This window comes from Leptopilina boulardi, unplaced genomic scaffold (genome assembly GCF_019393585.1).
Source record: "Leptopilina boulardi isolate dan_hultmark-lab unplaced genomic scaffold, ZJU_Lbou_2.1 LbouV2_330, whole genome shotgun sequence".
In the NCBI taxonomy this organism is placed as follows: domain Eukaryota; kingdom Metazoa; phylum Arthropoda; class Insecta; order Hymenoptera; family Figitidae; genus Leptopilina; species Leptopilina boulardi.
This window is the reverse complement of record NW_026137897.1, coordinates 3,710,173-3,732,785: the sequence shown is the minus strand read 5'-3', so window position 1 is coordinate 3,732,785 and position 22,613 is coordinate 3,710,173. Positions and strand designations below refer to the sequence as shown.

General features: G+C 28.3%; 1 protein-coding gene and 1 long non-coding RNA gene across 2 annotated transcripts in view; both read right to left on the bottom strand.

The window, feature by feature from the left end:
• Positions 1 to 22,613, bottom strand: part of LOC127285259 (E3 ubiquitin-protein ligase MIB1) — a 490,224-nt gene that overhangs the window by 104,227 nt on the left and 363,384 nt on the right. The gene's annotated exons all lie outside the window — the stretch shown is intronic.
• The window catches only part of LOC127285274 (uncharacterized), a 209,816-nt gene that overhangs the window by 3,939 nt on the left and 183,264 nt on the right, over positions 1 to 22,613 (bottom strand). Inside the window, exon 2 of the long non-coding RNA XR_007843582.1 lies at positions 22,135 to 22,175. This is a non-coding gene — a long non-coding RNA (uncharacterized LOC127285274). The remainder of the gene's footprint in view (positions 1 to 22,134; positions 22,176 to 22,613) is intronic.

Sequence of the window (22,613 nt, the reverse complement as noted above, 5' to 3'; positions counted from 1 at the left end):
TAGAAATATATTTAATGAATGAACAAGAAAAGTGGATTTAAATGCAGAAGAAGTTGAAAAAGGTTTAAATAACATAAACAATAATTTCTCCCAATCAGCAACAAATTTTGTCGAGCTTTGTTTTAGATCGCCGAAAATTGATGCTGCGGGCGGGTAATTACTCCATCTATGGCAAGAAAGTCTAGATACCAACACTATGAGAATGATCATTGGGATGTGGCAAGGTGAGTTGAGACGCATGTAAATATGTATGGGATAATGAACACAGCACAATTCTATGCAAATTTGGTACTAAGGGTGGGAAACTCCTGGATCGGTACTTGGGGACGATAGTCGCCGCAGCTCGAACCGGGCAGTTTAAATTTAACTGTCAGAGAGCTTAAGTGCTCTCCCATGCTCTTGCGAACTAAGTGACTGTGAAAGTGGATCTCGAGCACGTATGCATCCCGTAACTTCCCCCCTCATCAAGTAACGCTTGTCATTAACGGCTTTCATAGTCACACACGCACTCATTATTATGCATTTGTCCATTAGCACTTTTTATTTCTTCATTCATTCGAAAATTTAACATTACTGATCTTTCGTTTAATTATGTGACTTTAAGATTTAATGTTATAAAAAAATTTTGAATAATGACAAATTCCACTGAAAAAATTATATTCTTTTAAAATATCTTCTTGGCGCCTATTTAAGAATATTTCCCACGTTGGAAAAGTTAGAATATAATATTCTTAAAATAAGAAACGTTTCTTAAATTAAGAATATTTTCGTAATTTAAGAAACATACTAAATTATTTTCAATTTTTTGTGGCCTTGTGTAATTGCAGTGCATTTAGTGTTTGATTGTAGTAAATGTGTTGTGGTTATACGTCATCCTTTCTCAGTTATAGTCATTAATCGACCTGAATCGATAACTTCCAATCGATTGGCTGACCAAAACCACTCAGAACTACTTACTCACTTACTTTAACATTACTCTCTTATAGATAATTTAACATCAAAGCTTTCGTTAAATTTCTAACACTTGTAAACAATATAATTTTTTTTTAATTTCCACATTTGAAATCCCTTAATGAAAATTGGGAAATTTTAATTTCAATATTCTTAAAATTATTTAATATGAATATAATACAATAATATAAATATATAATTAATATATTAATTAATAATTAGGGATCAGTGAATTCTTAACAAATGAATGAATACAGACTGATGAATAGAAACAAATAAAGCTTCGAAAATACAGAAGAATATAACTGCAAACAAAGTTCATTAGATTTCATCGTGTTTCTTTTATCGAAGCGTGGTCGAATTTCAGTTTTGGGTATACAAAATAAAAACTACGCATTTACCTATGTTCTTCTATGGAAAAATGAATCGAACGAAAACATAATTGCAATTCAACTAAACTCGGATTGTCTTTGGGTCAGTTTGAAGTATCTAGCCGGACTACCACATGACGTCAATGTGGTTTACCTAAGTTCTCCCATCCGATCAGTGGTCTGAGCTTGCCTATAGGCGACCTATTGGGCAGAAGCCACGCAAATGAGTTTGCCTAACTTGTTACTTCGTATTTGCATTCAGTAAACCACGCAAGTTCATTTTTTTCATATAATTTTTTTAAGTCTCCATTTCATTTAAAAAATTCAATAAAAATTTTGATTTTATCTAATTAAAAAGATACTTTTTATCGATGTAAAACTAACACAAAACCTACAATTGTTTTGACGTGTTAAAATAATTATAATTAAATTTTTTCTTTTAATTATTTTTATTCTATAAAAATTTATGTTACATGACATTACAGACGTAAGGTTTCTTCTTTCGAGGAGCATCACATATATTTATATCTAAAAGATATTCCTTTAATCAACGAATCTTGCGCGTTCAATAAAAATCTCATGGTCTTTAGCCACGAATAGAACAATGCTTTATCGATTTGGTATATATGTTGAAAAGAAATTGAGAATGGCCCAGATACATGCATTCTTCGTCGACCTTTGGATTATACGATGCCATATCAATATAAAGTCGCGTCCCAGTCTCTCCATAGTAAACACTTTCTTTCTTTTTCTCTCCCTGATTTCATTTCTATGACTTTTTCTCTCTTTCTTATATGTTCTAAAACTCTTTACCTGACCCTTTTTCGCGAAAACTTCATGTCCCGTGCACTAAATCCCCATTCCAACCTTCTTTTTTTGTCGACCGTCTATTTCACATAAAAGCTTAAACCTTATAGTGTCACGTGTCCTTCCTTCGCCGAACGATCCTTTTATATGATAATTGCAATGTATTTGCCCAAGTCCCCTGTATAAACAGACAGTCTCATCGAATCCAAGCGCAGAAAGTCATTCTGGATGGATACATTCGACTTTTCTCATTTTCAAAGCTATTTCACGTGACTTGACATTATGTTATTTAAATAGAAGAGTGATTCATATATTTAAAAAAAAAAAAAATACTCAAATATCATTTTTCAAGAGATAAAAAAAGAGACATTTGAGAACAAAAAGTAAAATAAATCTTAATAAACGCTTGCAAAGCTAAAACATCAAATTAACGGTTCCCAATTTGCCGAGAGACTGGGCGGCCCGGCCACCGACATTAAATACAGAAATTTGAATTATTTCGTATTCATGTAATGCATCATCGTTTGAATAATTAAAATTGTTCCTTTCCAACGAATCAGAATTTGAATTTTCAACACGAACACTTTTAATTAAAAGATAATTTATTTTTAGCTCATTTTAAAGCAACACCATTTAACATAAACTTGATGGATTCATTATTTGGAATGAATTTCAAAATTCGATTTTAAACTTTCTATTAAAATTACTAATTAACTATTAATTAGCCAATTTGTCAATTAAAAGGGGTATTGTCGTTTTTTTCAGTCAAAAAACTCGTATATTCGTTTTTTCACTGGAAAGTATATTACGAATAAGTGGTTAAAATATTAGATTTTATATACATATGATAAAAAAAGCTACAACAAATTTTAAGTTATTGAATTGGCTTGAAGGGGAGTCACCACTTTTATTTCAAGTCCTACAAATAAATATGGCATAAAATTTATTTTTTTTTCTTGCATCATTTGAATCCTCAAAACATACAGAATGATAAAAAAAAATAAAATTTTAATTTTTGACCATTTTAGAAATTAAAGTGTTACATCTGTACATTTTTCTGTTTTTATTTTTCTCATAAGATTAAACGCATTCTTTCTACAATTTTAATCTTAAAAGCATGGCAAATATTTGTGAAAATTATCGAGTGTCAAAATATTGAAGATTGTAAATCAAATATGTTATAAAGTTTTCAGAATAAAAATCAGTATTTGGAACATTAATGAAATTTACAAATATTCGCCTAGAAAAGAGCATGGCGTCAGACAGACAAATAATTTTAATGTTAAAAACTAATAATTAATGTCATTTTTAATAAAAAATTAAAAAATATCAAAACTTTATAAGGAAACTTGTTTTAAATTATTAATATTATTAAAATTAATAATAAAAATCATGAAACTAAAAAAATTAATTAATAGGTAATTAACTAACAATTAACAAAAATTAAATGTAATATTGAAATTAAACAATGTATAAATGTATAAATTATAAATAATCAATATTTTTGAACAATTTCAAGAATAATTGAAAATTAGGGATTTGTTATTGTACTTATCGATAAAAATTAATTATTATTATAAAAACTAGCAAAATTAAACGCGCGCAAGCGCGCCAAATTGAGCATTTAATTGTTTGTTATAAAGAAATTAAAGATTAATATTATCAATAATAATTTAATCTATTAGAATATTATTACATATTAAATGATAATAATGAAAATTATATGTTTACAGGTCTCGGATTATACGACTTTTTCCGACTTTTTTCAAAAATACGACTTTTGTCGACTTATTTTAATAAAATGCGACATTTTTTTACATTTGAAAAAAAATGTAAATAAAATACTTTTTTTAGTATAAAATGTAGATCTTCTTCAGATCTTCTTCAATTCAATTATTTAACAAATTTTGAACTAAAATGATTCTTCACTAAATTAAATGTTTTTAATAATTTTAATGAAATACATCACAAATTCAATTATATCAAAATTATTTTTCAATTAAAATTTTTATGAAATTTAACAATTGTTTATAATTTAAAAAAAATATATCACAATAAAATTGAATTATTTTTTAAAAATTTCAATTCAAAATAAACTAAAATTCAATTATTGCCCGAAATTTTAATTCAAAATCAATTACAAATCCAATAATTATCCAAAATTTTCAATTTAAAATTTAATTATTTACCAAGTTTTCAATTTAAAATGAAATAAATTTCAATTATTTTCTAAAATTTCTATTCAAAATTAATTATCCAAATTTTTAATCAAAAATGAACTTAAATTTAATTATTATCCAAAATTTCAATTAAAATTAAATTATTTCCCAAAAATTTTCAATTTAAAATCAAATAAAATTTCATTATTCTCAAAAATTTGAATTCAAAATTAATTGAATTTTCAATAATTTGAATTTAAAAGCATCTAAAATTTAATTATTTCTAAAATGTTCCATTGAAAATTTTTTTTTGAAATTTAATAAATTCAATTATAACTCTATGGAAATTCAATTATTTTTAACTATTTTAATAATATTATTTGAAATTTCAACTATCTGAAACCATTTTTCAATTAAAAATGATTTTCAAATTATTGTATTTTGTCCGCATTTTCTAATAAATCTTTAGTGAAATCATCCCGTGTGGAAAAGTGATGAGGGCCCCCAGTGGGGGCCCTTATGGATCGCCCTCATGCCATGAGGGGCGCATATGGATGATCCATAGGGGCCCCTCATGAAAACGACATGCTCATCGATGAGGGCGCCCTTATGGGCCCTCACGTTTGCCCTCATCTTGCCCTCAAGTTTGACATAATGTTTTTTAATCAATAATATTAATAATAAAAGTTAATTAATAATAAATAAGCTTAAGTTATGAATAAATAACATATTTATTTAATAATTATTCAATTTTAAATTAAATTCTTACTCAAATTGAATTTATTAATTAACGTTCTAATTAATTAACTGTCGGATATAATTAAAAGTAATAATAAATTAATTAATTAAAAAATTAAAAAATATGTAATTTATGCATACTTTCATTTTTCAATTAATTCATACATAGAATTAATGATTAAACGCAAACCTGAGAAATAAATAAATCTAACGCATGGGGGGAATCGAACCTACGACCTACGGACTATGAGTCTAACGCTTTACCAACTACGCTACGCACGCTACTTCAAAACGAATGCTAACTTCTTGATGCTATTTAAACTTCAAAAATACCTAACAAAGAAAAGTGCTTAACATCATTTAGTTAAAGTTAAGATATTAAATTATATTTTCCAATCAAATGCAATTTATAAAATATAATTAATTATATGCTTTATGATTATTATCATGAATCATCTCAGGTGAATTTTCAAAAAAAGTGTAAATATATTTTTATTAAAAACGCGTTTTTCGTTGTTTTGAATCATTGGAAACATTCATTTTGTGTTGACGAAAAAATATTTGAATTTTGGACTTAGAAAATTTTGCTAATCGATCATGAGGGCGATCCATGCGGGGCCCCTACGTTGCCCCTCATGGATTCGCCATATGGATCAGCCCTCATGGGCCCCCGCCGGGGGCCCCGAACTCTTGAGGGCAAGATCGTGGCTTTTTCCACACGGGATCTAAAATTTTAATTACAAAACACTTAAAGTTTCAATTAATTTCAAAAATCTCAATTTTAAATCTTTGAAAATTCAATTAAATTTAAAAAATGTTTTCTAAAAATTGTTTGATAAATTATTTTTTGTTCTGTAAAATTTAATAATTGTTTGAAAATTAACAATATCTTTTGAAATTTAATTATTTCTAAAAATTTCAACTTTAACCCTTCGAAAAGGATTATTATTAAAAAAAATTTTCATTTAAAAATCTGTAAAATGTTGTTGTTAAAATAAAAAACAGATCCACTTTTTTTGGAATATAAATCGACTAAAACGACTTTTTGTGTCTTTAAGTTGATTCGAGGCCTGTGTTTTTATAATGATATTTAATAGGTATTAGTTGGCCCCTGGTACCTTAAAAATTAATTTTTTTCAAATTACTATCTTGTACGAAATTTCCTGGCTCATCTTTTTTCTCATCATAAATTTTTTGTATTTGTATACAATTTTTGAATCAATATACAATTTAAAAAAAATTTCGTTGGTAAACGTTGTGTACTTCAGCTTCGTGAATTGAATTTTCGAATTTGGAATTTTAAAGAAACTTATTCCGAAATTTGGAAACAGAATTATACAACTTTGGCAAAAATGAGAAAAAGAATTGTCAAAATTTGACACGTCATAAGATTACTATTCAAAAAAACACGTGAAATCAGAAAAGGCCAACTTCAAGTTAGGACAGAAGGACAGACCAAGCATTTTATTATTATATAATTATTAACAAATTAAACGTATAAAATTGTAACTTCCGCAAAAATTGTCGTATCAACAAAATTCAAAAATTGACATGTATAATAAATAAAATAAAATTTTTTATAATAATTTATAATAAAAAAATATCTTTGTTTATAAAAAAATTAGCTTAATTGTAAAATATTGCAAAATATGGTATAATGTCCCCTTCTTCAAGATTTTCTTCCTACTTTCTTGTAATGGTTGGTTTCCATTGTCCCTACTCGCAATTGTTCATAATTCTCGTCAATTACCGCGCCCTGCTCACTGAATTTTCACTAGAGCAGGGTGAGGTAGTTGACGAAAATTATGACAAATGGTGAGTGGGGATTTTGGCGAGTACGGACAATGGAAACCAACCGGAATCTATGTCCTTAAAGAACAACCCATAATTTTAACCTACCTGAAGAGCTGGGTCAGTGAGGCCCAATAGAAAGAAATCACCAATGAGTTTTTCTTTCTAATTCTCACCATTTTCTTTTAGAGAACTCAATAGCAAGATTTCTGAACCCCCTTTTCCACTGCATTTCGAAATTTCCCCCAACACTGCAAATATTCAAAATTTGTAGTGTGGACAAACCCTCATAAACATAAAGGCACTCTCACACCTTTTTGGCTACCTGCCTGCCTGCAGGTTACCATGGCAACGCACGAGTGTGAGTAAGACAGAAAATTTGAATATTCAAATTTTTAAATTTTCTGTCGCACTTACTCTCATGCGTTGCCATGGTAATCTGCAGGCAGCCAAAAAGGTGTGAGAGTCCCTTTAGTTTGTAAATTCATCAGTCAAGTTTAAAATTTAAAGTTTTTCAGTAATTCAAAAATTTCAAACTACTAGTTCGAGTTCAAATTCAAATCTAAATTTTTCAACTTTACAAAATTTCATATAGTTTAATTTCAACCTTTAAATTCTTCAAAATTCTAAATCCAAATTTAAATTTCAAGTGGAAAATATTAACGAATAAAAAGTAAGTGTTACAATTTTAAAAAATCTCTTTTACTTCTTCTATGATTCTTAAATTTGTTAAAGCTACTTAAATTGTTGTAGTTAACAAATTTTAATCCTTCTAAAATGGGTATATCCTTAATTTCTTTTCTAATTTAATAGAAACCATTCAAAATAATTTCCCGAGTTAGTGGATGAGAGAAATTTGTTTTTTTATAAATACTTTCTCCCAATCCTATTTTTACATTTACATAGTTTATTGGAAAATTTTTTTTAATACGACAAATTTTTTAGCGATTTATTACTTTTATGTAGAACAACAATTTACTAAAGTATTAACCGCATCCAATAACTTTAAATTTTGGATGGCGCGCTCATGCATAGGTAATATTTTTAATTAAATAATAAAATAAAATATTTTTGTTGAATATTTCCAAATATTTTTTAAAACCATTTTCATTCTGTTAAATAAAGAATTCTTAATTAAAATTCTAACAAATATAATAAATTTTGATAAATAAAAATTCGATCAAATATTAATTCTGTGAAGTAAATATTCGGTTATATCAAAATTTAATAATAATATATAAAATCGATGTAATGGAAATTTGAAGGAAAATTCTATTAAAAAATAATTCAAACAAATCTGGGAAAAGGTCACTGAATTTGACATATTATATTCTTTAATAAAATAATAGTTTAGATTTAAAACTATTCAATTAATTATATCATTTAATTTAAAAAAAAAATTCAATTATTTTGTAGTGAAATAAAAAATTTCTATAATGAATATTTAAATAATCCACACCAAATTGAATAAAATTGTAAACGACCCAATTTGTAAATAATTCAATATTTCAGACTATTACACTAGTTTATAGTTAACTGAATTTCACGTGTGTTAATTTAATGCAAGAAAATAAATTCCCTGGAAAAAATAAATAAATTGTAAGATTCACTGTAATTAATTTGGGTCATTAAAAAGTATTTTCTTCTGTATTAATTGTTACCCCCCAAGAGCAGTCTCAATGCAGAAAATAAGAATTAATTCACCGACAATAACGCTTAGTGGGATTACTTGTTGTTGTATTTAATTTTAAAACAAAACAATTACACTTTTATTTAATTGCCCGTCTTTTAATTACTTTACATTGCAGAATTGAGAGGGAGAGAAAGAGAGTGAGAGAGGGAGCATTTATTTTACGTGTCAATTAGTAGACGATTACCAAATGACATTTTATGCATCAACTGTTTTTAGCGCCTGATAGGAATATTCGATATAGAGTGAATTATTAAACATATTTACAGCAGACCTACATAAAATAATTGAGTAATTTACTTTATAACAATATTTTGGTCATTTCAAACATAAGCACCTTTCTACATATATATTAATAAACATATAATACACATGTATATGTGTAAGCATACAATTATGTACAGAACATGAATTAAGATATGAATTATGCAACTTTATTAAAATTTTCACTGTACGAGCTTCGTAGCTTCAAATTTTCAGAACATTTGCATATTTAATGCTTTTCACACATATAACAGAAGCGTTTAAAACATAAAGGAAGAAATTAAATTTTCAACTCAAATTACCTTCACTTTTTTTTGAGGCCTTTTTCATGAGTTCTTTCTATGCAAAGAAGGAAGAACGCGCATTTTTTTCCTCCTTTTCCCCCCCTTACATCTTATATAACCAGCAGTTTAATAAAATTACTTTTTCCTATCCTTGCTCTATGTTTCTCAATTTAATCTTCACTTTTTCACTTGTTTGTTCTCTCTCACTCATATCCTTTCTATCGCACTCAATTCATAAAAATGGCTCTAACATTTAATCCCGCTTTTACTATAAACGCTCGTAAAAAACCACAAGTCTATATCAGCATAAAATTATTGTCCCAAAACGTTTCAACATCTTATCTTCTTCTTCTTTTTCTTCTTTTTTAATGATCTCTTTATATCTTATATAAAAAAAAGTCAATGAGATGTGAGAAATGATTCTTAAAAACTGAACTTTTATATTTCTTTCGCACTATTTTTAAACATTTTTTTTTATTATAGTGAGAAAAATTTAAAGAATGGAAACTTAATTTATAAATTGTGGTATCTTTAAAATAATATTCGCTATACTATTATAATTTACTATATGTGAGAGTAATTTCGTTATTAAAAATTATTTCTTAAATATTTTAAAAAAATATAAAATACGAATATATGTGCTGTTATTTAATAGGTACATAGATTTTGTGGTTTATAGCCTCTACATATAGTGTAAGTAAAGTCAGATCCAGTAGCTTTTGAATATTAATGAGAGGTTTCCTGTTTACTATAAATGTTTATGATGGATTATAACAGCCAAGCATCCTACCGAGTCCCTTTCAGATGCCTGGTTTAAATTTTGAGATTTACGCTTCTGAATCCTTCCTGTCTCTAGGCATTAATGAAGTTAAATGGAATCTACATTCAGAGTAATAATAATTTTAGAAATGAATCTCAAGAAAATCCGGTTAATTCAAAAATTTAAAGGGGCTTTTATTCACAAACGGTTAAAAACACATTTTTTACAATTTCACCTTTATATTAATTAACCTACTTCGAGCCTACCTTGAAACTATTTTGAGCCTATATTAAAACTACTTTGACTCTACCTTGAACCCACGTTAAACCATGTTTGAGCCTATATCAAAACTTCTTTGAATCTAACTTGATACTACTTTGAACCTAATTTGAGCTTACATTGAAGCTACTTTAAGCTTACTTTAATCCTATCTTGAAACTAATTTGAACCTATTTTGAGCCTACCTTGAAACTACCATTAATTTACTTTAAGTCTGACTTCAAACTACTTTGTACCTACTTTGGTCCTATTTATTTAAAATTTTGAACCGATTTTGAACCTAGTTTAAGCTTACCTTGATACTACTTTGAACCTTTTTTGAGCCTATATTAAAACATTTTTGAATTTACCTTGAACCTACTTTGAGCCTACTTTGAAAATACTTTTAACCTTCTTTGAGCCTAAATTAAAATTTGTTTAAACCTACCTTGAACCTACTTTAAACAAAATTTGGTCCTACTTTGACCTATCTAGAAACTACTTTCAACCTTCTTTAAACCTATATTAAACATTCTTTGAATCTACCTTGAACCTACGTTGAACCATGTTTGAGCCTATATCAAAACTTCTTTTAATCTAACTTGAAACTACTTTGAACCTAGTTCTGTCCTATTTTGAAAATACATTGAGCCTACCTTGAAACTACTTTGAACCTTCTTTGCTCCTATCTTAAAACTATTTTAAGCCTATATTGAACCTAATTTGAGTTTACCTTGAAGCTACTTTAAGCTTACTTTAATCCTATCTTGAAACTAATTTGAACCTATTTTGAGCCTACCTTGAAACTACTGTTAACCTACTTTAAGTCTGACTTTAAACTACTTTGTACCTACTTTGGTCCTATTAATCAAAAAATTTTGAACCGACTTTGAACCTAGTTTAAGCTTACCTTGATACTACTTTGAACCTTTTTTGAGCCTGTATTAAAACTATTTTGAATTTACCTTGAAACTACTTTGAGCCTACCTTGAAACAAACTTTGAACCTACTTTGATTCTATCTTGAAACTATTTTTAATCTACTTTGAGCCTTTCTTAAAACTATTTTGAACCTACTTTCAGACTATTTTAAAGCTACATTAAACGTACCTTGAACCTACTTTCATTTGTGGCTGAATGTTTATATATGAAGATTTATACCAAAAAAATTATTTTCAGTAGCACAAAAATTAAAGATATTGCTTAAATATACTACTAATGATTAAATGCCGTCAACCGGGGCAGAATATATCAAATCGTTAAAAAGTGACGGGAAAATAGACAGTCGGCTACATTCACGTCATTGTACGACGTGAAATTAGACGAAATCCTCTATTTTCACGTCATTTACTGCTTAAAAATGACGTGAATATATCCTATTGTCTATATTCACGCCATAAAATGAGGTGAATATAGCCGATTGTCTATTTTCACTTCGTGACATGACGTGTGAATATAGCCGATTTGTTCTAAAATATTTATTTACATAATTAACGAACTCACAGTAGTTTAGTATTTGACAATTTTCAGGTAAAAAATATCAATAGGGCAAAAATTTAAATTTAGTTATAGGCATCAAATTTCTTCATTAAAAATCTTCATTTTTACCTCCATGAAGTTAGCGTCAACGCTCAGCGCCGAAAATTGTTTTTCACATAATCAAAAATGTCAAATTATTTTTTCTTAAGATTTTCGGTCCACGTAATGCTTAGAAAACAACTTTTCAAGGTATGATGTGAACCCAAAACTTTTTTTAAAAATATTTTGATATTTTTTGTCCCGTGAAAAATAATTTTCGACTCTGAGGTTCATTTTTTGTATTAGTAAAACAACACTCAATTCATAGTCAAGATGAGATCTTTTGTAGCCACGAAATACTAAAAAAAAAATTGGATAAATTGAAGATAACTTACATAATTTTTAAAGATAAATTTTAATATCTCAAAAAAGATAATGAAACGATTGAAAAAGAAGATAAAAAGGATTTGTTTGTAAGAATTCTTAGAGCAGCAATATTAAGGCTCTGATGTGAATCGCGGGGCTTGGAACATAGTTTCAAGAATCTAATTTAAAGAAAATATCGCGAAATCCTTTTGAGAGATCAGCAACTTGGAGAGAACTAATCACCGTTGCCCGAACTGGAACGAACGAACCGAGCGTTCATTTAGATTAGAAATCTTAACGCGACAGTTATCTTTGCCGACTTTTCCCAACAGTTATCTCTCCTTCTCTCTCTCTCTCTCTCCCCCCCCCGAGAGCTTAACAGAATCCTTTTCTTCGACGAAGCTTTTTCCACGTCCACGGTCAGATAGAGAGAAAGAGAGAAAACGCGAAAGATGATCTTATTACTCTTGGAAAATAAAATGCAAGAAAGGCTACTTTCATCTTATTATTCTTTAAAAATGTTAGAATAACTCTTTCGCAATATAACCTCCGACATCTTTAATGGACTTCCGTCAGCAAAAATTTTCCATGCCACCCAAAAAAGGAAACTTACATTGAAAATAATGCATTTTCATTCTTTCGCGAATGCAACTCCACAAGGGAATTTCATTTCATTTCAAATCAATTTTCAAAATTGAAAGACAAACTTTGGCTGAGTTATTTTTATACAATTTGATTTTATGATTTTTTCAAACTATAATAAGAATTAAAATTAAAAAAAGATAATAAATGGCTTTTATTTTATTAACGTTAATGAGAAGCAATGTCTAAAATTAATTTTTTAGAATTTTTATTCTGCAGAATTTCATTACCTAGAATTTTCTTTCAGACTTTATATCAATTGTTATGTCCTAATTTTAATGATTTATTTAAATGTTTAAATTTTTCCTACTCTATTAACTGATATTATTCTCCTAATATAATCCGCAATTTTACTTAGCTAAATAAAACTAAGTAGGGAAAAGGTAATATTAAATAAATGAATAAGTAATTTGTTATTTGTTAAATAAATAAATTAAATATTGTATTAATTTTTAATCATTGTTAATATTATGTGAAAGATGAATTTAATCAAAATTTGATTAAATTTAAATTAAATTTATTTAATAATCCTTGGTTATTGAATTTAGTTATTCTTTTCCTTGAAGATTTTTTGTTTGCTTATTTACAAACACTTGTTTATTTATAAACAATCATTTATTTATTTAATTTAAAAATTTTAAATCATTTTATTTTAAAATAAATTAAATTATTTTAAAATTATTCATTTACTGTTAAATAAGTCACGGTGACGTGAATGTTCGAATTTTTTTTTTTGCAGAATTTCTATTAAGGCCAGGTCCAAGTGAGGCAGCGCCATCTACATTGAAACTAAAATTTTGGAAAATTTTCAACAGCCTTTTCTCGAGAACAAGAAGGTAAAATTCGTTTTTCTTTATGGATAATTGATTATTAGCAAGAAATACACCTGCTAAAACTTTTTTTGGGTTAAAATGATGAAAAAATTTTTATGTCGATAAATTAAATATGAGCAGTTTTTTCACAAAAACTGTAACAGTACTTTCTCGGAAATTACAATGAAGAATACAATTTCCATTTGGAAAATTAATAAACGTTAAAAAATACACCAGCTAAGATTCACCAATCACGAAAATAACAAAAAAAATAATTTATTACATATTTAACATATTGACACTGTTTTACTGATTGTGACAGCCCTTTGGTAGATTATGTATTTCAGGTGGTTAGCAACAGCGCCAATCTCCTCCTTTCGGCAAAATCGCGAAACGTCTGGTGACATATATAACCTGCCAAACGGCTGTCATAATGAGTAAAATATGTTATGTTAAAAAACTTTTTTTTTTGTTATTTTCGTGATTGGTAAATTTATCGACATGAAATTTTTTTCATCATTTTAACCCAAAAAAAGTTTTAGCAGGTGTATTTCTTGCTAACAATCAATTATCCATAAAGAAAAACGCATTTTACCTTCTTGTTTTCGAGAAAAGGCTGTTGAAAATTTTCCAAAATTTTAGTTTCAATCTAGATGGCGCTGCCTCACTTGGACCTGGCCTTAAACCGATTTTCTATATTACATAATTTTTATATAAGGGTAAGAATTTCCTCAACGAATCACCTAAAACTCAATAATTTATTTTTAAACCGAGAATATGATTTTTGACTCTTTATATATGGTAAAAAAATGTTTCTAAAATTTGTAAGTCAGAAAAAAATTTTGTTGTTAAAGTTATCAAGAATTAAAATTTTTAGCACTCTTAAATTAAATAATTTTTTTTCGACTTCTAATTAACCAAATTAAAAATAAAAAAATGGATTTCCTTCGTCATGAAATTCAGTATTGAAAAATAATTTTCCTTAAAAAAAATTTAATTTTTAATAGTTTTTTTATATTATTTGTTTATAAAATATTAATAACAAATAGTCTTCCCAATGTTCTAACAAAAAAAGAAAAATTGTTTTCCATTGCTTTAAAAATAAATTATTAGATGATCCGTTTAGGATATTCTGACCCATAAACGAAAATTTGAAAAAAAAATCATTCGATCAAATAAAAATTCGATTAAAAGAAAATTCTATCTAATTCATAAAAATTGAAAAAAAAATTAATTTTAGTCACTATTCCTGCGTCTGAAATAAATGTTTTTGATTTTATAATTTTTATATAATGAATGAAAAAGTCAAAGATACAAAACAATTGAAACTTGTTTTATAACTTACAACTTTTGTAACCAAAGTAATTATTTACACACGAAATGAATTGAGAAGTGAATCACTTCATTAACTCCCAAAGGAGGAGAAAAGTTGAGAAATCTGATAATTACAATTTCGAAACAATAATCGAAATCGCTAAGAAATTCTTCCAAGTTGGAAGTTCATTGAAGGAATTTTTTTTTCTTCTCTTTTTTTTTGAATCAAATTCAATCGAGTTGTAAAGAAGAACTTTTCCATCGAGAATGAAAGACAATAGGAAATAATTTAAAGGGAGAGAGAGAGAGAGAAATGCTTGTGTTAATTCAACAATCGACAATGAAACTCGTGCTCTGGAAAATTCAGGAGAAATTCTGATGCGGAAATATCGACCATCCACGTGTTCATTCAGAGTCCAATATGTATATAGGAGAGAACTATTTGTCTTTCTTCATCTATATAACAAAGCCACAAAATTGAGGTAAATATGTCAGGTTGCGTATTTCAAGAATTCCGATCGTATTTGATTCGGGGGAAAAAAAACCGCTTTGTCATCGACTGCTTAATGCGTCCGTCGTGAACCGCATTTGACGCAACGTCCGAACGAACGTCAGAAAAGAGTAAAGAATGCTCTGTATGGGCTTTAATGCAGGGGTTGGACATAGAATGACTCGATTGTCAATTGTTAGAGAAATAAATGAACGCACTGGAACAAGATCGATATATAATATATATATATACTGTAACTATGGGCAGCTACTGAATTGTACATTTCTCCACTCTGATGATGGGATTCGCCCTTTTGACGTGCTTCTCAAATGATGAGATGCTTTGTGTACTTTCTTAAATGGATTTTTCGGATAAGCTTGAATTCTCAACGGAAGTGGTTTCTTCGAATAGAATTGCAATTTTTTTTTTGTCATGAAAGCTTAATCTTTCAAAAAAGATTTATACTGCTGAAAATCTTATTAACTTTTTATTATTTTTGAATACTGTCGAATGAGAAAAAAATATAGTAATTTTCTTCAGAGGCAATTATTTATTTATTTATTTAATTTTTACACGGGCAGTGCCCTTTCGTACAAATGTACTTAATTATAAAAAATATAAGGTGCCATGACTCGGCGAAACATTGAAACATCAATTTTCAATTAGTACCAAATATCTCAGTACGCAAGTTGCTTATAAATCTACTTAAAGAAATACCATAAAAATCTACGCTATTATGTTCGTTGGCTTCTCTTGTAATTCTGATCACAACAGAGTTATCTATATAATTTAATCTTTGCACTGACTGCCTGAACAAAATTGAATATCTAGATGGTTTATAAGGGACAGCAAAGTTAAGTAGTGATAAAAGCGGAGGACAATTTATAATACCATTGATAATTTTGAACATGAATAACAAATCAGTAAATAGGAATCTGTCCCTCAATAGAGGAATGCCCAATATACGTCTTAATTCAGTGTAATCATGACTATATCTATTATATGGTATCCCCGTTCTTCTAGCAACAAATCGCATAAATTTATTTTGAACGCGTTCAAGAGCAATCATTAGATATTCCTGATAAGGTGACCAAATTAGCGAAGCAAATTCAATAATTGGTCTAACCAATGAAAAGTATAATAATAAAATAAAATATAAAATAATTTATAATATTATAAATATTTTTTTTTATTAACATTTTTTAAACCAAGTTTTAAGAACAAACAGTTTTAATACAGCATAAATTATATTTTCTGTTAAAAATAATTCTTTGTCTTCTAATTTTGAAAATCAAGTTAAAACTCTACAAAAAAAACAAACTGCAGAATTAAATATCAGAAAATTTAAATTTATTGTGTGGTTTTTTTGAAATAATTATTATTAATCACAAAATAATTATGCAATTAAAATAACAATGGTCTAGAAAAATAATAAATATTTTACTGCAAACGACAGGTATAACTGATAACATCGGTTGGTTTCCATTGTCTCCACTCGCCATTTGTCATAATTCTCGTCAACTACCGCACCCTGCTCTAGTAAAAATTTAGTAACTTTATTGTTAAAATTAAAAATTACTATAAAGTTACTACATTTTTACTAAAACAGGGTGCGGTAGTTGACGAGAATTATGACAAATGGTGAGTGCAGACAATGGAAACCAACTTATCAGTCACCAGAGTTCGGAATGTAACCCGTGCAGAAATTTGAGTTAGATTTTAATAGGGACCTCGCTGTGCGTCTCTTTTACCAGATGGGTTCCGGAAGGGAAACTCTAGGCGGGACCCGGCATTTTTCGTCACGATCGACGCCAGCGAGGAATGTTGGTAGGAATCTAGCATTTCCCTACCAGAAGTAAAGGGTTCTCGCTAGAACCCTATTAGCTCCCTTTAATCGATTATTATTAAATAAAAATTAATATAATAAAATTAATAAATCCAAAAAACGTATTTATATAAAGATCCAACGTCCTTTCTTCCGTGTGTGTTTTTGAAATTGTAGAGTTAAAAACGCCCGTTATGCTTTTTATTATAGCCGTGAAGTTTAATTGAACTTCCTAACCTCCAAACAGTACTAACACAAATTTAAACCAGAATTATAAATAAAAAAGTTAGAAATCATAATATTACCTGAAGAAATTGTAATAATCATTGTAAAAATTAAAAATTTGCAATAATGATATTAACATAAAGATAAAATTTGAGGTTAGAAAACCAATCAATATATTTTTTACTTTTAATATTCTAAGTACATATTTCATGTTTGTTGGCTTAATATTAAATATTCTTAAATTGATAATATTATGTTAATATTTACCTTCTGATAAAGAAGATGAGTGATTTAAGTCATCTAAATTGTCAATATCCATAACTTGCTCTTGAACATATTGCATTCTATTTAATTCAACGCGTACGGATTTTACCTCAAGATATTGTTTGCTACGCATTCGCGATTGCTTTTTTTTCCTCTCATTTTTTTCCATTATTAATTAACAAAAGAACAATAAAATTCAGGTTCACACAAAATGACATGTGCACTTGCACCATTCATGTCATCATTCTCAACGATGAAACATCGATATATTGAAAACTTCGATACATCGATTTCGATATTTTCGATTTAAATTTAAATATTATTTTTAAATTAAATAAAAAGTGAAACTATATATAATAATGTAATTTATCAATAATATTATTTCGATTCTATCACTCGGTGTTATTTAATAATAAATTTAATTTAATTAATAATTTTATTATTATTAATATTTATTCATTTTATTATTATTTCTAAAACGAACATTTTAAAAATATTTGTGTCCCTTATTGAACATAATTAAATTCATATTTTAAATAAAGAAAACATCGAAAAATAATTTAAGTCCGATTCGAGGTATTTCTGGCTAGAGTTTAGTAAGGGCTTAATCAGATTTTTCTAGTTTGAATTGCCTTTCTAGAATTCAAACGGGATCTCAGGAGATATTTCTAGTCTGAATTTCTCACAAGAATCTAATCAGGTTCGAGTACGACTTTTCTAGGCTACTCTCTAAATTTGAATCAGCGGAATCTCGCTGATTCTCAGCTATAAGTATACCACTGATTCCAATCAGCTTATATGCACTGAATCACTGATGAATTAGTGGAATTTCACTGATTTTTCAGCGTATTTCCGCTGATTGGTACCAGTGGTATACTTATCGCTGATTCAAATTTAGAGAGTAGATTTTCTAGCGCGGTTCTAGTCGGAATTTATTATCACGTTGGGAAGCTTAGGGACATTTCTACACGGGAAATTACTATGTGCAATTTACAGTAAAACGTCTAAAATGTGCCACCCTTTTCGGGTGAGTTTTTTAAAGGCGTTAAAATAATGTTACTTAATTTTCACTAAAGCAGGGTGCGATAGTTGACGAGAATTATTACAAATGGCAAAAGCCAAGTACATTTGGACTTGCACTTGTACTTGGCTTTTGCACCTATTCTGGAACCGCCTTGATACCACTTAAACTTTGTTTACATTCAACCCTTTTTGCTTTCAATAATGAGAGAGAAAGGCAGACACATACATTCATTCTTGTTATACTCATTGTTCAACGAAAAACGCAAGCATTTGTAAACATATAACCTTATGATTTTCAAAACGTTGTAAGTCGATATCTTTAAAGTCTGATACCTTTAGAAAAACTTGTGGCAGGGAATTTCTAATTTTATTTATTTGAATTATAAAGACCTATTAATAGAAATCTCGATAAACGAAAATTGAAAAATTTCGAAAGTTTTAAATTGTTTATCGAAGTAAAGATTCTTCTCGGACAATAAAGCCGTGGAGTCATTTTGTTGATGGAATAAAGTTGAGAAGCTAAAAAGCCAGAAGTTTGGTGGTCAATTTATCGGAAAAGAGGATCGAAAGGAAGGTTGAAATTAATTGAAGAAAGAATGAAGAAGGGAAGTAAAAAAAGGGATAGAGGAACATTGTATGAAGTCTTTCCTATACATGGTTTCTTTACGAGATGCTATATAGGCGTCGCGACGGAACGAAGTGTGTGTTATGGACGATACACGCGGACGCTGTGCGCGGTGGGTTAACCAAGATTTACATTTTTCCAGGGAAATAGGTTTTGCGATAAAAGGATTTGGAATAAATTTCAGCTAGGTGGTACGTTGGACATTTTGATTTAGTAGTCGTTTGAGAGTTGGCAAGCTCTTTGGATCTCGGCCAACATTTTTATGTTATTCTCTACTCTTTCCCCCCCCCACCCCTATGCGATCCTCCAGCAACGAATCGACGATCTCGTTGCTGTGGCTTAAACGCATTGATGGGATCAAAAAGTCAATCCACGACTCTCTGCATAGGAATCTACTAAAATCAACTCATACCCACAGATAACTATGATAACATTACTGTATACAAAATGTAATGCAAGAGCGTGTATATGAAAGTTTCTCTCTTTTTGAATTAATATTGATTCAAAGTGTAGTTTTCTTTTAATAGCATACCGATAATTTAAAATATACGAAATATTTTTAAAGCATTCCAAATGAGAAAAGATAATTTAAAAGAAAAAATTCTACATATTCACGACATCGAAGACGCCAAGTTTCACGGAAGCTGTCAACTGTGTTCTATATTTAAAAATGATTATGTAACCGTGACCATGATGAAAAAATGACTCGAGCTGAATAATGAAACAAAATTAAAAAAAATTCGCAGCTTTTCTTTTTCAGTAACAAAAATTATGTTTTTAAGTTCAAAACTGATATAATATATAAATGTTTTTTTTTATTAAAGAAAAATTCTATATCATGTAAGGTTATAAACGTCAGGAAAAATAATGTTATTTTTCACTGAAAAACGGGTAACTAGGGCGTTGTGATCGGAAACGAATTTTCTGATATTCTGAACACTTGAATCTATATTATAGATATATTGAAGCACAATAATAAGGAACAAGATAAATTTCTTTTGCGAAAAACTTTAGAGGAAAATAATAATGAATAAAAAGAAAAAAATATTATTATTATTAATATTAGGTTTAAAATACAAAACGTATAAAAAAGGCGTCAAGTTCCTTTTATGAAATTTTACTTTTTAGCACATTTTCAAAGATTTGAAAATACTTATATAAAATTTGATATTTATTTGATTTCCGTGCTGTATGTTCAAGAAAAAAGTGAATTCCATAAAACCAAATGGAAGATTTTAAAAATTATGAATTGAATCAAAAATTGATAGTGACAAACTGAAAAATAGTAACAATCCAACGGCTTTCAAAGCTGAGAAAACTTTTTATTGTCTTGAAAAAAAGTTCAAAGCAATGACGCAATAAATTTAACAACTGCTACGAATCATGTAAATATAACAATGAGATCGGAGAATATAGACATTTTTATACTACATGGCATTCTCTATATACACGTATATATGATAAAATAATTCACCATTTTAAAAGCGTATCAAAACTTGTTTGTGGCGAAAAGTATGCAACTTTTCTGTATGTGGCGGTGGTATAGAATTCAAGCTAGCTGATGTGGAAATTACATCTGGGCGCCAGTGATACTGTGGTCACAGAGTCCGACTTAAAGTTGGGCGTTAGTTTTGCTTCAGATGCACTGAACCTGTGTAGTATCTTACTGTAGATTTAATATTCCAACCCTGAGCCAAACGCAAGGCAGTGGATAAGCCCTAAGGGCAGTGTTGCTCATTTACGCGTAATTCGAAGTTTATCCCTAGTTAAAATTTTGGACTGATTTCAGATTAAATACAGACATATCAGTCCGGATTAATCCAAAAATTGTACGAAAACAATCCGAAAATTATCCTTATTAGTCAGCAATCAGTTTGGATGAAAAGATAAATCCGATTTTACTCCGGATTAGTTAGAAATTGACAAAATAAATTCGCAATTATCCCGCAAAAATTTGATTTTACTTAGATTAAAAAACAATCCAAAACGTGTCCACAATAATCCAAAACTTGTAATAAGGTTGGATTCCATTGTCCCCACTAGTCATAATTCTCGTCAACTACCGCACCCTGCTCTAGTGAAAATTTAGTAACTTTATAGTAACTTTTAATTTTAATAATAAAGTCACTAAATTTTTACTAGAACAGGGTTGCGGTAGTTGACGACAATTATGGCGAGTGGGGTCAATGGAAACCAAACCATAAGGCCTAAACAGAATACCTTAGTGAATGTTAATCATGCATTAGAAAAAGGACAGAAATATATTTATATATATTTTTCTATCTTATGCATCTCGTTCGCGAATCTATTGTTTTATTTTTCTTATTATTATTATTTGTTTTATTTTATTTATTGTTATATAATTTTCACTGGGCAAAAATTCTGCTAAATCAATTTTTTAGGAGACAAAATTGATAATTTACGAAAAAATTTGTACATATAGAATCTCTTTTTATAGAGTCGAATTTATACGTAAGGTAATTTCCATCAAATTTTTTATATTGTATTTTTATTAAATCGAAATTCCATTTTGACAGAATTCAATTTACTCGCGAATATTTTATGTAATAAGAATGAGGCTAAAAAATATTTTTATATAAAATATTTTGGGGGTAGTAAAATATTTGAGATTTTATCATATCGTTAACTATATAGTTATTTTGTATCTAATATATTTGCTAATATTTTAAATAATGTTAATGAGAAAAATAAAAAAAAATTGTAAATAAAAGCTTTTCTCTCAAATATTTATTCGGCTATTTACAATTTCGGTCAAATGAAAATTTGGTGATTTGATAATTCTCTCAAATGACAATTCGTACAAATAAAACATACAAATAAACTTTCGATGAAATGGAAATTTTGTTATTTAAAAATTCGATTAAGTAAAATGTATGTGCATTTAATTATATGGATGTAAAAATTAATATTATTAAATGTTTTATTATTATTACTCACTCTGTTGAAATTAGTTATATGACCGCAATTAAGTGACATACCTGAAACAAAAGAAAACGTCGCAAAATTAATTAAATATATAGGCATATATTCAAATAAATATGGATTTTTCAAACTATAAATAAAACATTTAAAATGATTTCAGAAATGTTATTAAAAATCTGAAAATAATGAAAAATAAAATATAATTTATTTGAAATGTATTTAAAATATTTTGACCACGAGGATGAAATGAAAGATGGAAGGGGAGTATTTCGCGTGACGTCACTGCCACTCAAAACTACTGGAGTTGTAAAGCTACTATTTTTAAAAATTTTAATGGTCGCTTTATGACTTCAACAGTACTTGACGACATCGGAAGATTTCGTATGACACGAGCATTTTCGACAAAAAGTAAACGAAGTAAACAAAGCGATCTTTCTAAATAAATACCGATGAAGTTCAAAAAGTGAAGCAATAAGTAAGATTAAAATCAAAAA